The sequence below is a fragment of the Meleagris gallopavo genome, chromosome 12 (genome assembly GCF_905368555.1).
Source record: "Meleagris gallopavo chromosome 12, MGAL_WU_HG_1.1, whole genome shotgun sequence".
Lineage (NCBI taxonomy): Eukaryota > Metazoa > Chordata > Aves > Galliformes > Phasianidae > Meleagris > Meleagris gallopavo.
The window spans coordinates 15,955,241-15,982,883 of NC_139415.1; the positions used below are offsets into that span (position 1 = coordinate 15,955,241).

Genomic DNA, 27,643 nt, shown 5'->3' on the forward strand with positions numbered 1-27,643 from the left:
ATCCTCATCTTTGTCTAAGCTCTGAATAAGTGAATAATGACCCTAGTATCAAAGATACAGAAGTTTGGCTTTGGATACACCTGGGCAATCTGTATTTATTACCGCAGACAGCAAGTACAACAGAGGAGCTGTGCAAAACCCTCAGTGGCACTAGCTCAGAAGTGAAGGTAATGGAATCTCCTATTGAGTTTCAACACTCTCTCTCCTTTCAAGAAGAGCCGTATTGCTGGAAGAGCTCTGGTGCACAGCTGGGCAAAACAAAAACCAGAAATCCTCCTTTCCTCAGCAAATAAGCTGCCAGAACTGGGTCCCACCTCATCAGGCTTCAGAACTGGGCCTCTCAAAACAGACGTCTCTCCCTTACACCGCTATGGACAAAAAGTATGCTCTACAAGGGCTATCAGTCACTTCTGGACTTCTTTCCTCCTAGAGTGTTTTCTTCTATCATTGAATAAAATTTGACCCAAGGTGAGACTGCCGTTAACAGGGCAATCTCCTCTCCTTTCACACATATTACAGAGTGTCTATATTTCTTCCTTTCCCTCCTCTACACTGTCCTTTTTCATTGGTTTTCTTCCCCCTCACCTTTCTGCTGTAAAAGCCTGCACTTCTGATCACCTGTCTCCAAAGCACTCACACGTTAACTTGCTAAATTAACCAGCAAGATGGATTTAAGAGTTACATACCTAACCTCACACCTGCTGAGGAGATCTCACTGCTCTCAACCTGCTCTGTGCAGACAAGCCTACAGATGCACTGAGTCTCGGAAGGCTCTTCCTAACCTCCCATCCCCTATTGGCAATAGGCTTTTTCTATAGTCATGGCAGAGCTACTGCCCTGCTCATGCTCTGGTTCCTCCTGCATAAAGCCTGGCTTTCCTGCAGGTCTGCAAGCCCTCCTGTATCATCACAAAGCACCTTCTCCTGCCTCTGCTCAAAGCTGAGCTCCTGTCCAGCACATCCAGAGCCCATATGCCTTCCATGCAGTTCTCTGAAGAACTGTACATTCACCTCAACTCCATAAAAACATGGGAGTTGAGTTGTTTTAGCCATTCCATCCTCTGATGGTTCCCCTACATGAATGGGAAGAAAGATTTATTGTATCTCCTTCCTCTGAGCTCCTGCAGGTAGGCCACCATGTTCTGTGCCACACTGTGATTTCACAGCCCAGCTGCATTCAGATTCACCAAGCCACATCAGTGGTCAGTCCCAGGTGTGCACATGTGCTTCTGTTCAGAAAAGAATGGCGAGGTTCCTGCCATGCTGCATTTAAAGTGTTAGCACAAGATGCTCTGTTTTCCTTTAGTTGGGCCTTCCATGGCTAGACATGAATGGGCACTCAGTCATGGTAGAGCCAGTTTCACCTGAATTACCACCACCTAAAATTAGAGAGGATTTTTCTTTAAATGTATCCTTCTTTCTGCACAGGCTTCATCTCTACCCATACAGCAAAGTTCACACAGACAGAAACCTCATCCCCCTCTTGGGGTTCTTAAAGCACGACACACATCTTGTTCCAGAGGGGGCTTTGGCTGGCCTAATATCTCTTTTTCTCCAAGCACACACAGTGATATCAATTTACACTCAGCCAGAACAAGCTGGGCAAGCTTTTCATGCTTTTCTTTTCCATTAGCATAGCTTTTACCAGAAAAATTTTTAATGTAAAATATAAGACGATTCAGAAAATGATTAACCTGACTGACACCAGAGCACTTGTGGCAGCCAAACTTCTTGCCTGTGTCTTTGCCTTTAGATGGAAACACAAAGTTTCCTGCAACAGGTTTTCTTTTGACACAGAACAAATTTACAGTATGAGCTGCATAATTACTATGTTAGCAATGCAGCCGGAGTGTCCCTGCAAAAGTACTGCAATGGCTCCATCATTCTGGAAAAATTTCATGCGTCCTTCTCTCTTTCCACGTGCTCCAAATGTATCTTCACTTTAAAACATTTTCTCATGGGCAGCCTAAATTACTAAGCTAACTCAGTCACAGAGTTGAGTAGACTTGTTTCTAAGTGGTATTTGTGTATGATATCAGGTACGCAAGCTGTATGCTGCTGAGGAAGGACCTCCCCTGCCTCCCTTCCTCCAGCTCTCCACAACTCCTGCAATTCCATCACGTGCCTGGCAGCAAACCTTCAGCACAGCTCCTGGAAAGGCAGAACGAGCGAGAGGGGAGCACAAGGCGCAACTTAACAGAATGAACGCAACAAGAACTTGCACAAAGCTTTCCTCATCGAGCTTCTTTCTGAGATATGTATATACATGAACTGGCTGTTCAAAGACCATATACATGAACAAAGAAACATCCCATCATAAAGCAGCCTGTAATGGCACCCCTGGCTGCTAGGTTCCTCACAAAGAGCCTTCCCTTCACTGGAGATTCACCAAGATCCCTCACATCCCTTTGACGACAGCATTCCCACTCCTGAGCACTATGGGAGGGGCTCTACCTAGTCTGGACTTACAGACTTTGCCATATATACTTTAAAAATTGCCATTTTAATGCAGTGACAAATTCTCAACTCTCTACAGATGTACCCATGTGGACAGATCACTCTATCCTTGGCAGCAGCTAAGGGCACCAGGATCTCAGACCCAAGGCAACAGCCCAAGACCCACAGAGTGCTGAGGAAATGGAATTTTTTGCTCTCCTTTTCTGTGACCTCTGAACGCAGATAACACTTCAGCCAAAAATATCGTAACCTAGTATTAGATTGCAAAGGTGCGTAATTGTGCAATAAAGCAACACAAAAACTCATTCCTCATGTTTCTGATGATGGACCCTTCCTTCTTGTGGATACACTGTCAGCAGTTCTTTTCTATTACTCATTCATACATTCACATTCTATCATTGATTTTAATTCATGGCTGCATTTATTAGGGTGGACTTTTAAATAGATAGCGTTTCTAATATATATTTTAGCAGTGAAGAATTTGAAAGACAGAGAAAGGAAGAAAACATGCTGGTAAAGAAAAATAGCATTGCTCCTCAATGAGCTATGGGCCTGGTCAGAAAATGCTTGAAATCTGAATTTTTCCATCAATTATTTTCCTCACACCCAAATTTCATAAAGGAAAGCTGTCACTTGTCAACCCTTACTAAATACATAAAGTGAGGTTTGGATAAGAATCTACTTGTAACCATTTCTCTTCATCAACATCACCCAACGAAAACATTGGCTGTCAGCATCTCCGCAAATGCTTCCCCTTTTCTTTTTTTCTTTGGCTATCAAATCCTTGATTTTAATTCAAAAGCACAGAATTCAACACATACAAATTCAGCACTACACCAAAAAGTGGCATTTGTTTCTGCTGGGCCAGATCCTTTACTGATATAAATCAATACAGATCTCTTTAGCCTGAGTGCATTTGCGTTGTGAATCCGGCCCCTGGGATCTTTGAGCTCACATACAGGAAAATTCTGCTTTTAATTAACAATAAAATAGAAGACTTTGCAAATATGGGCTTACTAAACTGGATAAGGCTTCTCCGCATCTTCATTCTGCTTTCTGTGTATTTTCATAGCTGGTGATTCATGCACAGCCCACAGAACACATCCATTCCACCAGAAAAACACAGCATGACCAAACCAAGAGCTGAGAGGGCCACAGCCTCATTTGAAACATTCTCACGATGATTTCAGTTTTGGCAGCATCCATATCTTGGGAAGCTTGTCCCAGTTTCGCCAAACTCATTGTTTTTGTGACAGGAAAGGAAATAATGTTTAAAACTCATTATTTGGATATGTACAAGCCAGAACTGAACTACAACTGTTTTGGCTGGCAATTTCCTTTAATTTTTATGTTAAACGATTCAAACCATCCTTAAAAGCAAAGCATATATGGAAGAAAACAGTTGTTTTGGAGAGAAATAAAACATTTATTTTGACACAAAAGAGTCTGCTCCTTCCTTTTTCACTGTTTGATTTCCTAACTTTTATTTTATTTTGCTTCCAAAAAAAACCATATTTATTTTAGTTTTTTGCACTGCCAGTGAACAAAAATAATCAATTATTCATGCTGCTGTAGATAAACCATGAATAAATCATGAATAAAAACATACATTAATTCACTACGCCATAAACCACCACTGTGAAAAGTAAAACATAACAGGAGTCTAAACTTATTCCTTCCTCTCTTTGTCTTGTTTTTCACTTAGGATTCAAGTATAACAGCTTGGATCTTGGGACAACTTTACAGCACACATTCCTTCCATGTTGTTATACTACCATCTACTGATAAAAGGATGCTACTTCTCTGGAATCTAATCTGCTGTCTTAGTCACCTTGGTGCAGTAAGCAATATTTCAACTCAATCAAAGCTCGGAAATGAGCATTAACTGCTACTTCAAGCGTTATCACCTGAATGCTCTTTTCTGCAATACGAACATATTCACAGAGTAATCAACTGCACTCCAGAACCCTTGTGGAAAATAAATTATTGGGGGATTTCTATTTGTTATTTCCTTTGTTTCTTCCAAGGGAAATAATGATAAGGGATGGGAAACAATCATCAAAAGCCTTTTGCCTACTAGAAGAAAGGAGGTAGGGATGGTCTCTGACTAAAGCAAGGAAACACTGAACTGCTACTTTAAGTAAGCTTAAGGATGCGTTACGTTTAAAAACAAAGCAGTAACAAATTTAGTCCCACAAGATGTTAATTGTTGCCCATCATTAGCAGCAGGAAAGGCAGTAGCTTAGCTTTTTGCAGTGTTCCCACACTCCTCTAGGGGGTTCTCAGCACTTCCAGAGCTGTCCGTGGTCAGCATTGAGGGAAAAGAAAAAAAGAAAAAAAAAAAAAAATTCATGTGGAATTACAATTCTGTCTGAATAAACAGCAGAGAATAAAGGGAGAAGCCAAGAACTCTCTGCAAGATCTCTGGATGAAACAATTTTAAGTGCCAGTTAATTTATATCCTCTGCCCTTCTCAGATACACCCAAAATAGAAAGAGTGGCAAGCATCTTTTATTTTAATCAGTGTGCTACAGTGATTTGGGGCTAATTAGATGTTAGTAATTAAGACAAGATTGCTCTGATGGATGTTTTTACAGGTTGCATTGTTGATTCAAGAAAGAAGACCATTCACCTTTAACTATTGTCAGTCACACTACTTTAGCTGGGAAGAATTAAATGTCAATTCTATCTTGCTTCATCACTGCTCTTTAATCAATGTCGATGCATCACTTCTCCCTATCATTCCTTCATCAAACACTGACCTGGAAATCTGACACTGAGCTTTCCAACACCAGCTCAGCTAATTAATAACTTTATTATTCCACCTTCCATCTTTTAAAGAAAAGTAAGAAGGGTGCCAAAGAGATTCCTTGCTTTCATATGGAAAAGCATCGGCAGGGGGTTAATAATAATTATTAAAATGACTGATAGCTCGAGTTATGCTGAGATTTGGCCCAGCCCTGTAGTCACAGAAACGTAAAAGCTAAGAGAAGCCAAGCCCTGAATTTTTGTAGCGAATAAATGGGATTTTAGGAAAAAAAAAAAAAAAAACAACACCTTCTCACCCTCAAACTACAGGAACAAGCTAAGATTGGCTTGTATCCAGGAAAGGTACTGAAATCTACCTTTGTATCTAACTCTTTCAGCATGGTGACCAGATCTTTGTTACAGCACAGGTGTTAACGGTCAGCAGAAGGAGCACTGAGAGCCTTTCCAAAGCACACAACAACAGTGTAGGCCACCACCAAGGAACTAAAAGCAGGGACAAGCTACATTGTAATGAGTTCACTGGGTTTTCCTGCAAATGAACAAAAGCAGAGGGGACTTTAATACTCCAAATTCTGGGAGTCTTATGCATACATTATGATCCCAGTATTCTAGGGACTGTAAAGCATGACAGCCCCAATCCCAAAGATGCTGGCCTGAGCATAGTAATGAGAAACATCACAGAGACAATCTGCACATGGCAGCACATAAACCAGAAAAAAAAAAAGTAAAAGCAATGAAAAGCTTGGACAGGACTGTGTCACTGCTCTCCTGTCTTCAGCAGGCTTTTAGTGGGGAAGCAGGAGAGGAAGCATGGTTTAAATATTACAAAAATTGATGTTTATGAAGAAACTCACTACCTTTCCCCAGGTCCATGGGGATCTCATGAGGCCAGAGACCACAAAAGTGATTGCTGGAAAACTTTGCTGGTATAGAATCAATTAGCTGTGGCCTGTCAGAAGTGGGCATAGATTTGTCAATACTGAGCAAGAGTGATAAGCAGGATGGATATGGACTGTGAAGGTTCTTCAATACAGGGACAGTCAGGCACTAGCAGAGAGGACTTGAGAGTAGAAGGGAGTCAATGGATGTGGAATCCAGCAGAACAGCAGAACTAGTGCAGCTGATTACTCTGTGAATATGTTCGTATTGCAGAAAAGAGCATTCAGGTGATAACGCTTGAAGTAGCAGTTAATGCTCATTTCCAAGCTTTGATTGAGTTGAAATATTGCTTACTGCACCAAGCAAAACATCCCAGTCTCAAAAAAAAAAAAAAAAAAACCAAAAAACTAGTAGGTGCCTTTCCTGAACATAAGCAGGAGGAAAACTGAGGCACGGATTTGGCTGATATCAGCCTTTCCTCACTCAACAGCAAATGGTATCCAGAGGCTCGATTTGGCTGGTGTTACAATCAGAAAGATTAATGTGATGGAAGGGAAATACAGGAGTATAACAGCAAAGGGACCAGCGCAGATGGAACAAAGAAAATGAAAGGTGCTCACCCATCTCTGAAGACCTCGGCTTGCAGGAAGACTCCACACAGGAGGGATTTGCAACCAGAGACCCTTCCCCAGTGGCAGTCAGCCCTTCAATGAGGTCTAAGAGAGGTGCAGCCAGGCTCCACCCCTTCTGGTCACATCAGTGAATTGCCTTCACCTGTGCTCCCAGGATTATGGGGTCCTTTCCCCAGGTGCTCAATCAGTGGCTCAGGCTGTGACTCAGCAGCTCCCACACAGTTGGTCTAACTGCTCAGAGGTGGCACAAAAGCACAAGCACTGAGCACAAACATTGCTTATAGAATTTCACCGATACAACCAGATCTAACAGCTTCAAGCAGACTCTGAAGGCTTTCACAGGATTACTACATGAGAAAGTTGTGTTTTCTTTTTTTTTCACGTGAGTAAAGAATCAGATCTCCAAGTGTATTTTTAAGGACCAGATTTCCAGGGGAAGAAGGGAAAAAAAAAAAAAAAAAAAAACAAGCAAGCTGCACTCTTTATATCCTTTCTCAAGGCCAGCATTTTCTTTGACTTTCTTTTTAAGGGGAAAAAAATTGTTATTGAGGAAACCATGCTACATGCAATGCCCATCACAAAAGCCTCCCAGAGCAGGTCTGTGCAGCAGCTCCATGCTGACCTAGCCCTCCAACTCTGCTTCAAGCAGGACTCCAGGCAATTCTAGCTCTGGAGGCCCTCAGTTCCCAAAACCAATTCCTAACCACAGCACAGCATAGCAGGCCACCTCTCAGCTCTATTAAAAATTCATCAAATTACAATACACCTGCAGGGCAGATCAAATTCCCCAAGTTTTGAATCTTTTAATATTTTTTCAGTGCATGAAGGGGATACTTCACAGATAAAATGCTGAATAAACTGAAAGTGTAACTTCAAGTCTTTGCACAGCCACAATCACCTTCTGAAACTGTTGGTAAACTGCTTAATCTCTCCATACTTCAGCCTCTCATCTGGAAAATGAGGGTTCCCTAACTTATAGATTTTGTGAAGATCAATTCCTTAGTATCTGTGAAAAGCTGCACTGGAGATCTACAAAGGGACTTTGGTAATACTATTTGTGTCTTCAGTGCCACCTTATGGATTGCATTTTTCCTGGAGCACAGTGACCTTGGTTCTGCAGACTGTGTAAACATATACTTAAAGTTTAGCTTATTTTTAAATGGCTCACAGAATCAGGGCCAATACATCCATCACAGATATATCCAAGCACACAGCTGACGAAATAAATATCTTCTTAGTGTTCATATTACCATCCTGCGTTTTGGGGCCATCTCATAAAGGCGCTTATGTGCAACAATGCCTAAGCAAAATGGGTTGATTTAAGAGGGCTGAGGGAACACTTAGCTGAGAATTTCCTGGCTTCAGTTAGTTGTAGTCAGAGCGTTAAGATTATATTTCAGTGTCAGTATATTGCTTTTATTTGCTTTATTAAATTTGCTTTAACTTGCATTGACATTTTCTTTCCCTTGTTACTCAATCTCTCAGCTGTAAAGATTCCATTTGCTGAATTGTTTTGCCATTTGGATTTAAAAAAAAAAAAATTAATGCATCAGGAATTCCTAGGGTCTTGAAGTAAAATCAAGCCCCACATGCTGCTTCTGGACTTTCAACCCCAGCCTGGACACACTAGTCAGCTTTTGATTATTTGATTAAAGGCAGCTGCAGCACCAGTACACATCTTGATCTTTTAGGAGACCAGGCAGTTACTGCAGCTGGGCATCACTGACTGCCACCACAGTTGTTTTTAAATCGGCCACTCCCATCTTGAAGGTAGAGCTGTTTTAGTGCTAGCAACTACGCTGCTGTTCCTGAATACACCGATGGACAAGGTCACATAGTACCAAGGTTTCAGCACATAAGCATTGTGCCTCACAGTACTTTTTGTTGGCAAAGTGGTAATGTGATGGGCTTCACTAACTGGAAGCTGACATGGATAAAAATCAGCGTGTATTTAGTCATGAACTCATGTGTAGTGCTATGTCTCTGCATGGTACAGCTATCAGAGAATTTGGTTCTGAGAAAACATTACTACAAAGACAAAAGCAGTTGAAGTTTCACATTTGATTGTAAATAAATGTCCAAAGAAAGAGAAAATATCCAGATCAAACAGAACTTTACATCAAAGATACAGTCATTCTGAAGTACCAGGTCTTCATATAAATAAGCTAGATTGGCACACTGATTTTAAACACACTTCTGAGACATCACACAGGACTTTGCAGTGTCCCAGAAAATTTGTCCTGCAATATAGGAGGGAGCATAACACACAGCTGTAGTGAGGAGTGCTGTGCTTTCTATCAGGGTCCGTGCAGGACACACCTGGGGTACATTTCTCAGCTTCAGACTGGGCATAGATGGGATCTGATAAAGAGCAGAGAGGAGCAAAAGCATAGGGCATGAAATGCTGCAGTGCCTCTGAGATATTCCCTCTCACTAGAGCAATGATCCCAAGTGGTCTTTTTATTTTGAAGCAGGACCTCACCGTATCTGTGAATAACGAAATGCTGATGCAAGCAAAAACGTTCTCAGCACAATGGTCAATCTCTGCCCACAGGGGCTGCTGGACTCACAGAGAACTGGTGACCCCCTGTGCTACCAATGCCAAAGTGTAACCCAGAGACAGGACTGGCACTGCTTTCAGATCTCTGCAGATGTTGAGTAAATTGGACCTGTAGCTTTGCTCCCAACATGTAGAGTTTACATAACTTTACTAGTTGCATAGTTCAGTTGCTCCTCAGCTCAACTCAGTCCCCAGGTGATAAACCCCATGGTAAGCTGAGAGTGGAAAGGGGTATAATTAAAACCCGGACAGGATTTCTAACGACTGCTACAGAATCAACATCACTAGTGCTGCAGCTCATCAGCTTCGCGAGTGCTCCATCAGCCTCTACCCCACAATGCAAACGTTTGATGGGCTCCAGGCACAGTGTTTCACTGTAGCATTGCCTGGGCTAGTGCCTAGATGAGCAAAATGCAGTACTAACCTCTGCTCTTTGCTCTCTGAATGCTTGTGCCACAAATAGGGGTGCTTTATGTCTCTCAGCTGTCTTTCTCAGCTCTAGAAACTGATGCTTTTTTAAAACAAAACCCACAATCTAGTTCCATCTCTTCCTTCCAGCAGTTACAGCTTTAATAGAATGATCAAATATTGCAGCAAACTTCCTAGGGCTGGCAGTGTTTTTCTCAGACCTGAGGCTACGAGCAGCTGCCTACATGGCATCTGCGCAGAACCTGCACAGACAGAACCAACAGCTCCTTCTGGCCTGCAGCAGAAGGCACTTAGGTCTGCACTGCCTTAAGGACAGTTTTGCATCCAACCTTTCTAAGAGTACACTTGGTTTATAAAATGCTTTTCACTAGCAGGGCCTGCCAAGAGGAATTGCTGGTCTCTTCATGTCACGGTCAAAAGTGCGGAAGACACCACTACCTCTGGAAAAGGATTCATGCTATGATATATAGCAATAAATACCCACAAATGCTGCAGGAGATCAAGTTTATTAGGAGGCCAAAACTGCCAACGTGCCTGTTAGGCTGTTGCAGCATTAGGCCATTCTCAGTAGCCTGTAGCTACCAGATAAAATGCAGTGTAGATCAGGGCACCCAGCGCTGTATTGCAGATATTCAATTCAGACTAAGGCTACAGCCTCCCATTTGGTCTACACAATGCAAGTGCAACGTGCCATTTTTTCTATACTAATAAACCTGTAAGGGCAGAAAAGGCTGCAGGAAAAATGAAAACTACCAGAGCAGAACAGCCCCTGAGTTTTTGTTTATTGCAAACTAATTAAAACGAAAAGTATACCATAGCTGAACCTGTAATAATAGGTAACCAGATGTGTTGTTCCTTGACATACCATATAGCAGCATGTATATAAAGGTTGTAACTTTATTTTTCAAAGCAATGTGCCAAAGCAAAGCATTTCCCTGCACTTTTATAGCAAACATAGTACCTGAAGGAACTTTAGCTACCAAAACTAGAGCAAGAAATTGGTAAACTTAATGCACATACACCATCCCTCAATCCAGGAATGAAAACTTCAGCATTCAGCAATGCTGCAGAGTATACTGTAAGACAATGACTATTAATAGAGATCCTCCTTTTAAAGACCATTTTTCTACTTGATTTGTATAAAATATTCTGAATAATGAAAATGGTGCCAAAACACCAGTGGAATATTCTGTTGTTGTTGTTCTCAGCCCTACCCACAAACAAAGTCTCAGTGTTTACAGCAATAATAAATTATTATGGTGCGAGCGATTTACCTGATTGTTGAAAGAACCAGAAACAAAAGGACAGCACTAAAAAAAAGTCCTGGACTCAAATCCAATAAAACCTACAGACTCCCAAGACCCCATGGAGATCACTGTTCATTACACACTCCCAGATGAGAGGATGTTGGCTATGTCTGAAACAACCCAAGATCACATTATTAACTTCATCCCACTGTCAATCACTTTCCAACCCATCTGACTGATATTTTCCACCCTGATCTTCAGTATCTCTTCGGAGGATTAAATTTTCAGGTGTCCAGCACTGACTAAACTCTCCCTCCATTAAAGCCATCCTGGACATCATCAGTGGGAGCCACACTGAAAGCTCTCAGGACTGTGGTGGGCTCGTCTCTGGGCTGCAGGGCTGCTGCTGGCCCCAGAAGGCAGCACAGCTGGCTGGAAGATACAATAGCAAAGCTGCAGGCTACTGAATGACTCCAGCACTTGAAATACAAGGTGTTGTGGGTCTGTCGTGTGTAGTACAGGCACATGCAAAGAGATCCTGCAGATAACTTTATTTTTGGCTTGGTGGTTTACTCAAGCAAAATAAACAAACCAAACATATACACAGGCTTGGCTTAGAAACAGATCAAAAACCCACAGTGGTGTCTTGCACACAAAAACTGTTCTGACCATTGTGTCCTGGCCAGAATCTCCTCTAGAATGAAATACAGGCTCTTCTTTCTGAACCATAATTAACACTTTTATAATATTACCTCAGAGTTTGCGCAGGCCATCAGATGAACCTGACTAGCAGGAGAAGATGCTTTTAACCTGTGGGCTGCCAGACGGCTGGGTACTTCCTTGGCCACATATATTTGGCTGTCAGGTTGAAAGAAAGGCAGCAGATTCAGGGTTAAGCACTATTCCTGTCATGATTGCCCTGAACTTGCCCAGTTAAATTGCAACAGCATGGGTCTCCATAATTATCTAATTGTTAGTGTTGTGCCTTTACGTAATTTATGATGTAGCATTAAAGCCTGACCCTGGTTTGAGATGAAGTGCAGTACTGCTGACATCCAAGCTCAAATTAGTAGGTAAGTAAGCACCCAATTAACGATTATGCCACTGAGCTTTCATTTCAATCTGACCACACTGCTACACTAATCAGTTTTCTAAGCCTTTCACCTTCCCCATAACTAATAAGCATTTCTCCTGCTTTTTCATGTCTGCAAAAGCCTTGTTATCCTCATAAAAAGCACTCCAAGATTGCTGCTTCCAGTAATTCCTGCATTAAGCCACTGGCCCAGTGGCACATTACCAGCTCTCTAGCCACCTGATCAGTAAAACCCAAGGCACATAGCACAGGCAAGCTGCCACTTTCCAGCAGGGAAGAGCAGGGACAGAGCCCTCACAGTGCAGTGGAGTTGCTTTAGATTCAAACTGGTGCAATTCAGATGAGAATTTGGTCCTGCCAGGAATCACAGTTTCACAGGAGTTTAAGGGCATAGGACACAGGGACTGAATGTCAAAATGTATTTTGTAGATGACTAAATTCTGTCATATTAACAAAACAGCGTCAAGTGCTGGAACATCAAGGATCTAGGGTTTTAATCTAAGATTCATTAATCATCCTTCATCTGCCACGAGCTAGAGGCATGCATGGAAGGGCTTTGCCATGCACAGACACTGTATCACAGCCTGCATCACCAATAGGAACATCAAGTCCCCTGAAAATCTGTGTTGCAGAGCTGAAGACCTGTTCATCTCCAAATGAGATTCCTGATGCTCCATAGATGTGATGGTGCAAGTCAGTGTTGGAATACAAGACTACATGGGGGAAAGAAAATCCCACTTCATTGCAATTCTACCCACTTCATCCTCTCAAACTGCAGTTTTCCAGAGTTTCTCTGAACTCGACAGCTTCTTCTATCTTCACAGGACTTGCAGCTTTTTCTAAGCAACCATCTAGTACAATCCAATCTCAACAACACAAGTTACAGCTTTGAGAAATAGATGGGTTTTCAAAGGAAGAAAGCTTCACAGTTGAGCACTACCACTGGGCCAGACAAGCACTGCAAAACTGTGATTAAAATGTGGAAGTGTGCACCAAAACACAACTCCAGAGGAAGAAACCAGCATGTTTTGGATGGAATCACGTGCAGTTAAAGGCACTATGCATAAACAGGTGCAGTAAGGAGTGTCAGGAGAAAGGGAAAAAAATAATGCGTAATTAGTGTCAGGCTTAAGATCTGAATATGAGGGAATGCAAAATAAAATCCGTACACACACACACAAAAAAAAAAAGGTAGGAAAAAGCTGTGAGAAATGTTTAGAAAAGCTGACAGAGTCATACAGCTATAGAGACTAATTTCCTGTTTCACTGTGGAGACAGTCCTGATCAGCTGGACTTAATATAGCCTCCATGGCAGCTGGGTCAAATAGTGGCCTAAGCACTAGAAAATTGCCTGCCGTGAGGAAGAGTTTAATGCACAATAAGCTGTGCAGTAAGTAAACATGTTTAGCATGCTCAAAAATAGATATCACTCTGAAGAGTTCTATGACACATCTAGATAGGCGCAGCCCCAGTTCTTGCAAATTGGCTGACTCAGGGTAACTCATTCATAGACCCACTTTTAGGGCCTTACAAGCAATTTTCTACACGGCAACAAAAATGTTCTAATCAAGGAACAAAATACCATCACTTCCTTGTAACTCCACGTATACATGGGAAGGCTTTCAAAAAAGCAGCACAATTTAGAAGGCATCACCGCAAATGCCCTTTTGTTGATAACATCCCAAAGCCACGTCACTGTTCCCAATAGCTTTTAAAAGCTGATACCTTTTTCTGGGTCTCACTCACATGTAGCATGGTCCTGACTCTCCAACCCTTTTCCTATTAGCAGTTGTATCCACCAACTTGCACTAACATCCATGTGTTTTTTCAGTGGCACTAATGAGTACCCCGGTGGATTGCCCACTGGACTGCCCACTCTTACAATTCTTACAAATTACCATAGATTTAAAGAAAAAAAGAAAAAAGGAAAAAAAAAACTATTAAGGAGTCTATAAGGACATAAGCCTGGGTTTTACAGACACCCTTGCCCTGGCTGAGTCAACAAGAAAGCGCTCTACCTGACTAATTGGGAGTCACTCTGCCTTCTGACATCCATGCCTTCAGCTCTTATTCTGAGCTACTTGGAGAGTTGGGAATGTATTAAATTATTGATGAAGATAGGAAACTTATCTCTGAAATGCCTTTGGCAAACTCTTAATATTCTGGGATTTGGCATCGCAAAAGACAATGCCTCTCTCACTCCTGCTGTTGATGTCTCTCACCCATTTACTCACACTATAAAATTACAGTTTCTTATTAAATCCATACAGTACAAAGAAACAAATGGAGTTGCACTGTATAGCTCTGAAAGCATCCAAGTAATCCATCTTTGGCACCAGAGCCTGTAAACCCCTCCATCTGCAGAATTGTCATTGATGACAGGAGTCCTCTGAGAAGCCAACTCAAAGCAGTCAGTTGTCATAAATATACTGGATAATTATCTTAATTATTTATAATAGTACCAGCAAGCAAGCCAGCACTGAACGCACGGGTCCTGCCCTGGACAACTCACATTTTAATCAGATGTGAACGCAGTGTGCAAGACAGAGAATGGGGATGATATACAGGCTGCCAGGTGAGTTTATTATTATTTTGGGAAAGGGTTCATCAGTAAAGGAGTATTAGCATTTTTAGACCCCTTGACATGAGAATGTTAAACCTAACCACCAAGCATCACGTGACAGATTTTCTTTTTCTGTATATTTAAAGACAAGATATTCAAACATGACAAAGCCCTACGGAAATTTTCTAATTATCTTCTCCCAACTCACAGAGTACTGCTTTGGCTCAAGCTGTGTTAACTGTATCTTAAAAGTTAGCAACACTGAATGAAATCTCTTTTGGTGCCTTGAGAGGGTTTGGGACAAAGTTCCCATATTCAGAACAGTTAGCAGACTACTCATTTTCACGTTACTTTGGTAGCTCAGGAGAGCATTCTTCATGAATGGCATTGAGGTTGATATATAAATATTAATTGCAGCACCCCTTCTGAAAAAGCACCAGCTACCCTTGTCATTATCAACAAGGTAACAAAGCAGCCTGTAAATATTAATGGACAATGCTTCACTCCCATCTTTGAGGAAGGGAAAACAAAAAGCTTAAAGGGAAGTGTTAGAACCTGTTTGCAGTCAGATGGCAACTTGTGGGTGCTCCAGGAATGGGACTGACCTTTCCCAAGTCCCAAGTCTCAGGCATTCCTCTTGCCTGACATGGTTTTTGTCATTCAAAGAAACTCCTTCAGGTATTACACGTAAATAGAGTCCTCCAGATCTGCATAAAGATGTCATTGACACTGTCTGTGTAAATACATCCACAGACATATACATGCACCAAAGTCTTCCCTTCTCTATAAAAAGCCTTCTAAGCAGATTAGGGCATCTGACCACATTGGGAGCAGTGAAAGAGGTTGAATGTCTTTAACCTATGGATTTTGCAAGTGCTGACTGCCAAAAATGTGTTTTTTAAGCCAGTTGGTGTACTAGTCATTCGTTAATCAACCATGTTTTATTATCCATTAGTGTACATTAAGTTTTAAAGAAAAAGATTTAGAGCAGAGATCCCATTCTTCTTGTTTTATCTAATTTTCTGTTCCCAGAGGAAGGGAACAGGGATAGAATTACTGCAAAAGGGTCTGTCTATATAGACAGATCTAGCTTTCTTTCTGTCCTCAACAGCTGGGTTATTATTAGAACTGGCAGAATAATTCATAATGAATAATTTGATGCCTCTTTTTCTACACTTATATTACAAGTTACCCACACTTATTTGTTACTCCAAATTATTAACTGCAGATTTCCTGCCAATAATCCCCAAAGGGGTATTACTATACAGTATCTTCCTCATCCCAACTCCCCCCATCAGGAAAACCTTCCATTAATTAAAGTCAGAGCGGGAAGCATTAATTACCCTTTGTCTAAAGGTAATAACTCATCATCTATAATCATTCCCCAGAGATAGATGCTAGTGTGGTGACCCAAACTACTGCAGAGTTTGAATTCAGCTTTGGATGCAGATGAAAACTCACCAAGAACATGAGAAAGAACTGTTCCAGTCTTTGGATCATGTCCTTACAAAAACAAGCTTCTGCTGGATTACAGACTTTTCAAGACTGCCTGCATCCATAAGAGATCACTTCTGATTTGTCTAAAAGATTCAGACAGGAGTCAGAGTCTTTAAGCCACTGAGTGTGATCATTGCACTGTGTAAGCTCTATTTTGAAAGGTTAAGTGGGACTTAAATAGTGAATAGATCCTGTTTTGGTGCACAGAATAGAGATGAATATAGACCTTTGTACATTTGGTAGCACATAGTGTACATTCCTTTCTATGGCCAGTTAGTTTGCATTTGAAATGATGTGGGTCAGACAGAGCTCCAGGGACACCTCTCTGTTAAGCCACCAGGTGAATCAATACGCAATGAGAAGAGAGCCCACGAACAGATCCATCGGGCCTCCCACCTTGCTTCTCCTCAGTAGAAATACAAACACACTACTCTTTTCTCTAAAGGACAGAGCACCACTCCAGTACCATACTGACTGTCCATGTGTCCACCAGCTGAGATAATTTCTACCTACAGGAGGTGCAATGCAATTGAAAGCTCAGGACAGCCTCAGGTGCCTACTGGCTTTAATATACACTGAAAGCGCTCACAAAACACCCCAACAAACTTGCAAACCAAAGACAAATACCAACATATGTAAAAGAACTGTAGGGTGTAAAAACAGTCAGCCATGCAGTACAGTACAAATGCAGTAACCAAATGCCCAGACTGGAGACTTGAAAACCACAGGACCTTACGTAAGCCTCTGAGAATTGCCCTTCCTGGCCATATGAAGGCTCTTAGTTATTTAAAGTTCAACAGGTGAGTTTAAGCAACCTGTTTAACATAAAACATAAGGCTAAAAAACACAAATAAGATAAACATATTGGCATTCTGGCACCTTATGCTAAATAATTCCTACATAAGGTGCTGCAGAAAAGAAGCATATGGTTAAGCAGAACATATAAGAACCAACCTCAAATGTATATGTCCAGCACTAGCCTTCTTGTGAAGAGCCACAAGACAGCATTACAACTGTATTTTATCCCCATCTTCACTGATTTCCCATGGTGATTTCAATTTAACTTAATTTTTCTGTGAAACAAATGAGGAACACTTCCAAAAACACATCTAAGAAAAAAGTTAGGTTGCTATCTCTGCTCTAACACAACTGTACCAATAAGACCACATGGTCTTATTGCATTTTGACACACTAATTGCAGATGAAAATTTGATGCAGTAGTAGACAAAAACCTTCAGGACTGAAGCCTCCCTTCCCAAGGTGGGCACCAGTTGTGGTCCAAACTGTCTGCGGAGGACTTGTCATACTCCAGCCATCAGTGCATCAATTTTCTCCTGCATTGTTTGGAGTACTGTCCCTTACTGAGCACCATATGCATGTCTGATAGCTGCCATTAAAAATCATCATTGCACACACCAGTACCTCAAATACAGTCAGTGGAAAATAAACTCAGAATCCCAGCATGGTAACTGCTGGCAAATGAAGGCTTTCAGCATTATACTCAGCCAAAGTACACAGCTACTTTACTCTTGGCTAATGCTGCATCCTTTCTGAGACACCTAAACCTACGTGCAAAGTGACAGCATTGCTGCAGTTACATCTTTAATCACAGCAGTGGCTAAAAGCCAAAAGTAAGCTAAACATATTGGCATTCTGGCACCTTATGCTGAATAATTCGTACGTAAAGTGCTGCAGAAAAGAAACATATGTTCTTGGTCCATAGTGACTTTACTATAAAATATTTAAGAATTAGTCCTGGATGTATATATTCAATAATAATCCACTGGTGCATTGTCAGGAAGTCTATCTGTACCTGCACAGATTCATCCAGTGTGCTGGTACAGCATGTACGTGTTTGCTCCTTTATAGCACCCAACCTAACTTGTTCTGTTTTACATTTCTATTTAAGGCCTTGAATCCAGTCTCATCACATAACAGAGTTCAGAATCAGGCCCAGCATATCTGGAAACCCACCCAGATACGTGCACAAACAGAAAAAGCCTTGTGGCATATCTATGAAGAATAGGCCTTCCAAAAAAACATCCAGTATACAGATGAGCCCTCAAATTAGTAGAGAAAGCATGACGACTTCAGCAGAGGTGGCTGATGAAGAGACACACACATATACACCTCTGCCACCAATCGTGCTGCTAGAGCATTCATCAAATTAAGTACCAAGAGGAACAACACCTCTGATATCTCTTCATTTGGGGCTCCAGTAAATGAGGCACTAGATTAGGCCTGACAGAGGCCTAATGCAGCTTGAGCTTTTCCTGGTGTAATTAATTGGAACTTCGCCAACTTGACAAATTGGAATGATGAATCTATCTTGTATGAATAGAAAAAAAAAATGCATAATCAGTCAAAGATTTAGTTAAGACAGCTTCTCTCTGACTCCCTGCCATAGCTAAATCCATTAAGGCGAGGAAACATCACTTTAAGAAAAGGCACTGCTCTCCGTATGTTCAATTTATAACTTTTTGTTCTTGAATTTAATGGAGCAGTCAACCTGGACAGATTTGACTTTGGAGGGGTGAGGAAGGGGGAGGTGGGAAAGGTTGTTTTATTTTTAGCATTCTAATCTTCCACGCGCCTGGATAGACTGGGAAAGAAAATAGTCACTTCAATCTGAATGTGCTTTCATGGGTTTATAATTTAAATCTTTGGTGTTGCATGAGGGAATGTAACAAGAGCACCCCGTGTGCTTTGCCACCAAGATGATTCAATGATAAAACTTGCTTGTCAAGTTTTTCCCCTACTAACTTGTTTAATTGCAGTAACATTTAGGCTTTGCAGGATGTGATAGATTGACTGTTCTGCCAGCACTGCTTTTTCCTCTCTAATTACCACCTAGCTGTAAAGGCCCTCTACTGACACACTTAATGGAGAGGCAGATAAAACAGGCTCGCTTACTTTTAAAATATATTTCTTTCATTAGCAGTTATTTTCCATATATTTAATTTAAACCATGTGGTTTCCTTCCCTCCCTCTCACTTGTTCAGCCATAAAGATCTGAATTTTGAAAAATCAGTTAAGCACTAATGTCCCTATTGGTACTGAATGTTTAGAGAAACTTTACATTTCCTCTTCAGGGCCACGGGTTTCAAAATAAGTTATTTACACACTACGGAAGAAATGCTTCTTGGTTAAGTGAGAGCTGACAGCGATAGTTTTCGTTTCAAACAATCCAGAATTCCTCATTGCCTCACACATGCTAGAGTGCTAGGCAAATGTTTAGCTGACATAATGCAAATGATTGGCCATAGATTTATTTGACAAACAGTTGAGCAGACAGCCCTACACTGCACTCAGTTGTACCCTGCACAACCCTGCTGGAGCCAGGAGGATTTTGCTGGCATAGATACGAGCAGAACTAGACCCAAACACTGCAGTCCACAAGCGGAGCCACTCACTTCTGGCCACTAGCCAGCACAACAGCCACATTTAAATAAGCCACCTGCTGAGTAGGGAGTTTAAAGAGCTAAGTGCTCGGGAGGGCTTTAGCTGGAAAGTGTATTGAACTTACTCAATAAGGCGTGAAGTGAAAGGATTTCAGAGACAAGGAGTACTGGAGGCCACACTACGGATCTGACCTCTGGTTCTAGGGCAGTACAGAGCAGTGCTCAGGGCCCTTCCCTGTCTTGCCTATGCTACCACATAGGGTGGAAGCTCTATCCAGAGTCCACCATTAAATACACATCCTAAGGAATGAACCATACCCAGCAGCTGCTTGAATTTCTTTTTGTTGATATATCTAACAGTGCTATAGAACAGCAATTCTTACGGAGAACACCTTATTTTCTTCTGTCTAAATATCACTATGATGTTATTATTCAGAAGAACTTGATTAACAGCATGAGGGGCAGAAATCCTTTCCCACTGTGCAATCCCTTTCTTCCCAAGCACCGTCTTGCCACTAAGCTTTGTCTGAAGCACCTCATGATCCTTTTCCCTCAGTTAATGATCCATTAACAAAGTTGTGTTCAAGCATCTAGATGTTGAAATGAGACTGCACACTTTCTGCTGCTGCTTGTGTGCAAGAAAACAACAACTGTGTTATTACCACTCTAGTGACCAAAAGTTCCCCAATGAGAGAGACTGAACAAAGTGACAGAAAGGTGACAAATTCTGCAACAACAGCAGATTGCAAGTGTGATATTTGGCTCCTTCTTAGCCCCAAATTATTCAAATAAATCTACCCAAGGAAAGCTGCAAAGAGCACTGGGAGAGGGGCTCACTCAGCAAGGGCCCAGCAGCCCCACCAGCAGCCAGGCTCTCAGCCAGAGTGCTCTTCCCCTGAGCTTCAGGTGAACACACCTGATGCATCACATCCACCTAGGAAACGCACAGCCCCTCTTTCCTCATTTACACTATTACTGCTTAACTTTTCACCTTCTCAGCCTTTGTTCTGAAGTCACAGATACACTCTTCTACCAGTGGAAACTGCCAGTTTATTTTTTATTTCTTTACCCTCAAACTGTCACACAAATGCCTCCTGACTCGGTGGTGACACAGAGGTTGCAATGTCAAGTTCAGCAGCTGACTCACACGCCATTACTCACACAACTGCCATTCTCCTTTTAACCTCCCCAGTCTGTGTTTAAAACTGAATATCCCCTTAGCTATCTTGCTTGGAAATACTTAAGTACTTAAAAATGCTATTTTTGGTATGGACAAGCTCTTATTTAGATACAGGAGAACACGACAAGTAAATAATCTTAGCGACAAATGCCTTAAACCTTCACTCACCACAGTATAATTTCATGGCACTGTTTCCATGCAAAGAGCATTTAAGGATTAATAATTAGTCAATGAAAAAAATGTAGTCAATCTATGTAATATTACAGAAATAGATTTGCCACAGTAGGTCCTCTTCCCCGGGTGGCCCTGCAAGCATTGTCCAGCAATGATTTGCACTCTGGTACCATTTTTTTGATCACATCTCAACCCCTGCCTCACCGGTGGGGGGGACGTGCCCAACACTCACTGCACCCTTGTTCACCAGATGTGATTTGCCCCTTGTGTTACAAGCAGAACAACTGAGATCAGCAGCAGACTGTTTTATAGCCACAGGGGTAGCACTGCCTCACACAGGACCTAGGGAGTCTCCAGGGGCTGGGAAAGGAGCCTGCGAGCTACTTGTGCACACACAAACCCTGTGCAGCACCTCCCTGTAAACCCACGTGCACACCCAGCATCTGCCCTCACCCTTAGCTCCTCCTTGATCAGACAAACTTGCTAAAAAGCACAACCTGCAAAACAAAGGTCTCAGTCTGAAGTGTCCCTGTATCCAGGTAATTAATTGTAAGAGGTATTTCAGCCTATTAGAATTGTAGAAATTTCAATGCGTGCTTGGAGTTCCCTTTTTCCTTTCTAACTTTGCATTCCCAACCCCTTGTGCACACATCTGCCCCTTGAACAGGTTTTTTTAGCTATCCTTTCTATTCAAGAGTTATCAATTGTCACTCTCTCTCTTGCTAGCCATGTCCCTGTTACAGAAGTTCTTGTTCCAATAAATGATTAGGACATGCAGAATGCATTAAAGTGAATTATAATAGCAATCTGACCCCCAGTGCCTCAGCAGAACTTCTCCATCATGGGTAACTGCTGGTTTCTTTGGGCTTAGCTCTGGAGAAAAAGCACCAGACCCCAAAACTCAACCCAGTAACTCTGTACGAACTTAACCAAGCATGTGGAGCATGCAGCTCTTCCACCGTCCCTGAACTAGGGAAGAAAGATCTCAAAGACTATTCAACAAGCTGGCATAGGCAACTTCACCTGAAATAAATGTAAATGCATTTTACCATATATTATGTGATTACAGCCTCTATCTGCCTATGGTGCTATGTTTTATTACAGGCCACAAAAAATAATTAGCTGGTGACCCAGAAAACTGATATATAAAATCCTTTTAATCACCAATATGGCTTTCAATTAGATAGTGTAAACTTATTAACCTTTTTACTGCTGAGACTTGATTTATGGAATTCCAGTTGCATTAACATTGCAGGAGGAGATAGAAAGTGTCTTGTACGATGCATTGGGATTAACAGCTGATAGCTGGCTTTGCCATCACACAGTCTCACAGAGCAAAGGTAGCATCCTGCAAGTCCCCAGGAGCTCATTTCCATCACAGCTATGTTAAAAGTTTCGTCTGTGAAGTGAAAGTGTGTAATTTCTGTCCCTTCATAGACAAACCTGAACACACAGGCCAGTTACTGCTCTCAGAACAAGCAGGAGCTGTGTGAGCAGTGCCTGCATTCATAAATAATAAAGGCAAGGGGATGGCTCCTTTGGTACCTGAACTTACTTGCATTGTCAGAAATACCCATATATTAAATTTGGTGAGTTCTGGTGCACGGGAAAACTTAACAATTGCTTTATTCAAACAAAGATTGAGTGTAGAGGGAAGGTATACTCTTTTGTTCTTAGAAGACTGCTTTCAAATGTGTTCTCCTTTCATTTTAACTAGTCAGGTACTTCCCTCTGTAGTATAGTTGTAGTTTTTCTTTCCTTATACTGAAAATCAGAGAATTCCCAAAATCTTATAGACTGATCTCAGAGGATTTGTTTGCTTCTTCCTAGTACCCAAACAACAGCTAGTAATTTCTGCAAGGTCTTAGGCATTCCTGGGTTTCTTCCCAAGGGGATGTGTTTCTAGAGATAACACAGGTGAGACAAACAGGCCACCGTAAAGCCTGGTCATTAAAAAGCCAAAGAGCTAATCTGAGTCAGATGATGCATCGAGATCCAATAGAAGATACAGGCACTCAAGAACTGAATACTATGTCATACCAAACCTGATTGAATCAGCAAAGGATAGGAAGTCCTGTATTTGTAGCCCACACATATCATTTCATATAAGCAACAAGACTATACTGAAAAGTAATTAGTCTTTCCATAACTTCTGTTACCAGTTAGCAGTTTAATGACAATAAAATGGAACAGCAGTATTCTATAAGACCATTTCTGTCATGAACACCTAACTCTTGGGAGCTGCCTTGAGAGGACAGAAATATAATGGAACAGAGAAAAAAAATATTCAGATCTTATTCTTTTTCAGAGATTATGTGGGAAGGTGCTTCAGTAGCCATTATCTGTAGAATGGAAATGTCAGTATTTACCATCACCTTCTTGAGAAAGAAGTGTTATGGAAAAAGATGCAGATTTTCACTTTTGCAGAAATTGATTTGTATGGTTACTCCAACCTGAACTGCACAAAGACCCCCAAACCCACACAGTGTGGCTCCTACCTGGACACCCAGCAGTTTCATTCCAAGGGCAGCTCTGACGTCTCCTTCTCACAAGACAGGATTTCTCAAACAGCAGAACAGCACCAGAACAGCTGCCATCCAGGTCACACCAGCTCCTCGAAGTTCTGTGAAGGCCCATCACAGGGTCAGCATGATTCTTAAGCATGTTCTCTGAAACAAGGAGAATAAAAATCAGTGGCATTACATAATCCAGTCAGTGCTTTCCTTCGCTCACAAATCTTCATTTGTTCAGCTGAGAAAATTATGAATGCTGTCTAGAAATAATACAGTAAAGGCAGTCAGTGACAAGTACAGCATAAAGACTAATAGAGATGGTGCTATGATTCTGGTATATTCTGTTCTGTTGAAGCACATTCATAATTTTTAATGAAAATGGTAATACTTTATGATAAGTCGACATCATTTAATGCTCAATTACTATGAAATTCCTTTGGAAATATATATTAAATGCAACAGCTCTGTAGCTATATAAGCAGGGTTCCCTGAGATGGATGTTATCTCAGTGAATTCTAGGGAAACATCAAGTCCAACACCAGCGCATTCAATATTTCTGCCCTCTGGGTCAGGTATCCTTTCCCTCCTCTCCCACCCTGACATTTGAGACGAGTCCTTATCTACAAAGAGAAGAGCTACATGAATTATATATGTGCTTTGTGTATTAAAAAAAAAAAAAAAAAAAAAAAAAAATTTGTGACACACACCAGCAAGGCCTTTAGCAGTGATTAACTGAGACATTTCTGAATTACACAAAAAGCTACAGCTCCTAAACAGACCATTTTCTCTTGAAGGTCAAAAGGTTTCAAAACCACATCATTTATAAAGGAAGCATTACTTCAGATAAAATGCAAAACCTTTTCAGCAGAACTAACTGCCCTTCAGCTTCGCAAAGATTCCCCTTAACGAGAAAAGTACCTTAAGCTCTTGTCCTCCTCTTGTAAAAGCTTTTACACCTTAACTTCCTTAGCTCTTTCTACCAGAACTCACCACAGTGATCTGAGCCCTCGAACTTGCTGAGCACAGGTGGGATCACTTACACTGGAAAGCAGGGCAGGACCTCCCTGATGGCCCACAGCTGCTGGCATCTATGCTTTCAGCCACAGCTGTCGGTGCTGTGAGCCCCCACTGCTTTCCTGGCAGGTTGAGGGAAAACTTGTTTGTCCCAGAGGTATTTGGGAGGGAAAGCAAGGGGATGCGATCAGTGAAGCAGCAAATTGAACCCTAATAATGAATGGCCAGGTCTTGCTGAAGAAGCCTTAACCCTGAGGCTCCTCTAGTTTAACTGCAATCTCTATTAGTAGCCGTTAGCAGTAGAAACAACAAAAATGACTGGGCTTGGTTTGCAAGGTGCTTTTGAGAAGCTGAATCTGAGATTGCCCTTTCTGCTTGGATATATCCACAGCCAGGGCTGTTATCTGAATGTAGTCCTTAACATGGCTGTATGTAAAACCCGCTGCCTAAGGGTGGTGGTGGACTGGCCTCTGCAGTGTGAGGGTGCTGCCCTGCATGCGTTGCAGTGAAGCCTAACGAGATTAGACAAGATATGAAAGATGCAGGGGTCAGGCACAGGTTATGGGAACCTTCAGTTTGGAACAGCACTAGGATCCAAAGACAAATGTAAAGGAGTGCTTCTCTTCCCAGATAATAAATACTATCAATAGCTTCTTAGCAACTTAGGAAAAGAAAGAACAATTTAAGGAAGGGGGGGCATGCTAAGTGCTCTGCAAGAACTAAGATCCTTCCATTTAATCCTAAATCATATTTTGCATCTTCTGCTAGAATGCTACTTATCCCAGACCTCCAGGCAGCTTAGACACCTGGCATTAATAGCCCATTAATTACTTCAGCATGGGAAATAAATTTTAATATCTTTCTCTTTGATACTCATTACTAAACATTTCACACACTCCCAAATACACCAATCGTCCAACTGCCTCTTCACAACCTCAGGCAAATACCCACACCGCTGGCTCATCCATCTTCCTTCTAGATGTAACATGCTTTATTTTACAGTTTGACTTTAATCAACATCTCCCTGAAACCTGGGTGGCTTGTAATAACGTTTACACCCTTATCCAGGGTCACCACTTTATTTGGGAACTCAGGACAAGGTATTTATATTATTTTGTACCCATGTTCTCCTCCAGTTAAAGGTGATTACAACATCAAGTTTTGCCCAGTGCTTCAGTCTCTGAAGATGAAAGGTGGCACGAGGTATAATGGTAGCAGGTCAGCACTTTCAGTAAGCATCCATCTGTAAACAAGTCCCTTAAAATACTGCAGCAGCGTGAAAGGAAGCTGCATCCTAATTGGGTATTGCAAAAAGCTATAGGGCTTATAAATATAACGTGTAGGTTATCTGTCTTGACAAAAAAAAGGTGGTTTGTTATATGAAGGACACATTATCCTTTTCTCTTCCTATGATTCAGCATGGTAAGTAGTCATTCCTAATTGGCTTACAGCTTAGTATGAAATATTAGGATGCCACACAATGTGATGACACAGCTGGATTCCTAAGGGAAGCCGAAGAGTGATCTGAGAACAGAAGAGGGACAAGAGCAGATAGTTGTAGCGTACAGAGTAGTATGTCATTCTTTATCCTCCTCCACCCGCATACAGCATGCTGCACACAGCACACCACTCTCCCAGTAGAAAGGCAGGAGACTTGTCAGTTCAGAGCTCCTAAATAAAATGTGGGGGAAAATGAGATTGCTGGGAGCATTGAAACAGGAAGAAGCAGGCAGGCTGAATAAATCTGGGCAATAGCTGCCTCATCATGAAAAATATACTGCACAGATTTCACCTCTCTTTGTGCATCAAATAATGATTTCCTCAAATTTATTCTTAACTGAAAAGTACTTGTCAAATTACCTGCTCAAACAATCCACGGGTCACCCACAGGAGCTCAGCTTTCAGGAGACAAGCACTTAGGCTAGGCACCCAGCTCGTCTGCTGGGGGCTTGTTTCCTGGTCCTGGCCTCGGTTCAGGAAGGTAATTAAACAGCTGCCCACCTGAAGTCAATAGGGCTATTCACATGAACTTAAGCGCTGCTGACGCTAGGCTGAGGGAAATAGACTTCTCAGGGGGAGATTTTTGCTGCAAATACTAGTGCTAATTCAAAATTCACTTTCTACAAAGTCCTCCTGCAGTCAGCTGAAATTAGCTAAATCCACTGTTGTGCCTGCCAGGAAACTTGATAGAATATTGCCCAAAGTGAACATAAAGGAGAAATAAACACAGCAGAAATTAATAACAGGAGTTTAGACCAGTAGGTTGCAGAAGACGTGTTATAAATTTCATCCAGCTGTAATGCAAATTCTGCCAAATGAGTGGGAACATCTCTCTTTTTATTTCACTGTTTCACTGCATATTAATAGCAACCAGTTACTGATGCGGTACTAAAATATTAATGATATGGTCATAAACCTGAATCAGCGCCTAACTTGGCAGAACAACATAGGGTGACTTTTCAATCACTTGCAAACAAAACCACTTTTCAGAAACCATTTTGTTACCATAAGACCGTGTGAGCAGAAAGTAATTGTGTGGCTAGTTTAGGAGCAGAAATTAATAGTCCTCCTTGGAAATTCAACAGCCTTGTTGAGGTGTACAGTATGGGTGCCCAGATATTTATGCAAGGCTGAGAGAATCTCAAACCAGGCAGAAGCAAAGTTCATGCAATTAATTAGTAAGATTTCATCTATGATTTCATCTGCAGCTGGTATGACTGATTTTTATACGTACATTAGAGGGAATAGCCTCAAGCCCCTGGGGACTGATCATTTCAGCAAGACTTAGCTCTTTGTTCTGGACTGAGCGGGATGGAATATGCTTCCCATGTCATGCAAGGAATCCAAAGCAAAATTCAGAATGTTTGCACCTGTCTGATATAAGAGCAGGTAAATGTATTGATGCTGCTTTGTGTTACCTGTAAACACAACAGAAATTTAAGGCTGATAAGAAAATACAAAAGACAGAAGCTTTTCTTGCTATGGCACCTTTTATATTTTTCAGTCCACCTCCCAAGCCATCCTACTCAGGATGGTGCAACAGCCAGCTAAATGAGGCCACTTTGGGGATGCTTGATTGGATTCATAAAAGAGAAACATGTCTTGATGTCCTGTTCCTCCTCACTTTATCTATGCACCAGCAGAACTGGGTTGGTCCAGATGATGCCATTTATCTACACCTTTCAATCACCTTTAATTGCAGTCATAAGTTAAGGCAAGGAAGGACAGGCACAGAG

At 41.6% G+C, this 27,643-nt stretch overlaps 1 protein-coding gene across 1 annotated transcript in view; it reads right to left on the reverse strand.

Moving 5' to 3' along the window:
• The window catches only part of FAM169B (Protein), a 209,829-nt gene that overhangs the window by 53,055 nt on the left and 129,131 nt on the right, over window positions 1-27,643 (reverse strand). Inside the window, exon 12 of the transcript XR_014885823.1 lies at window positions 23,379-23,549. The gene's annotated coding sequence lies outside the window, so the exon portion shown is untranslated. The remainder of the gene's footprint in view (window positions 1-23,378; window positions 23,550-27,643) is intronic.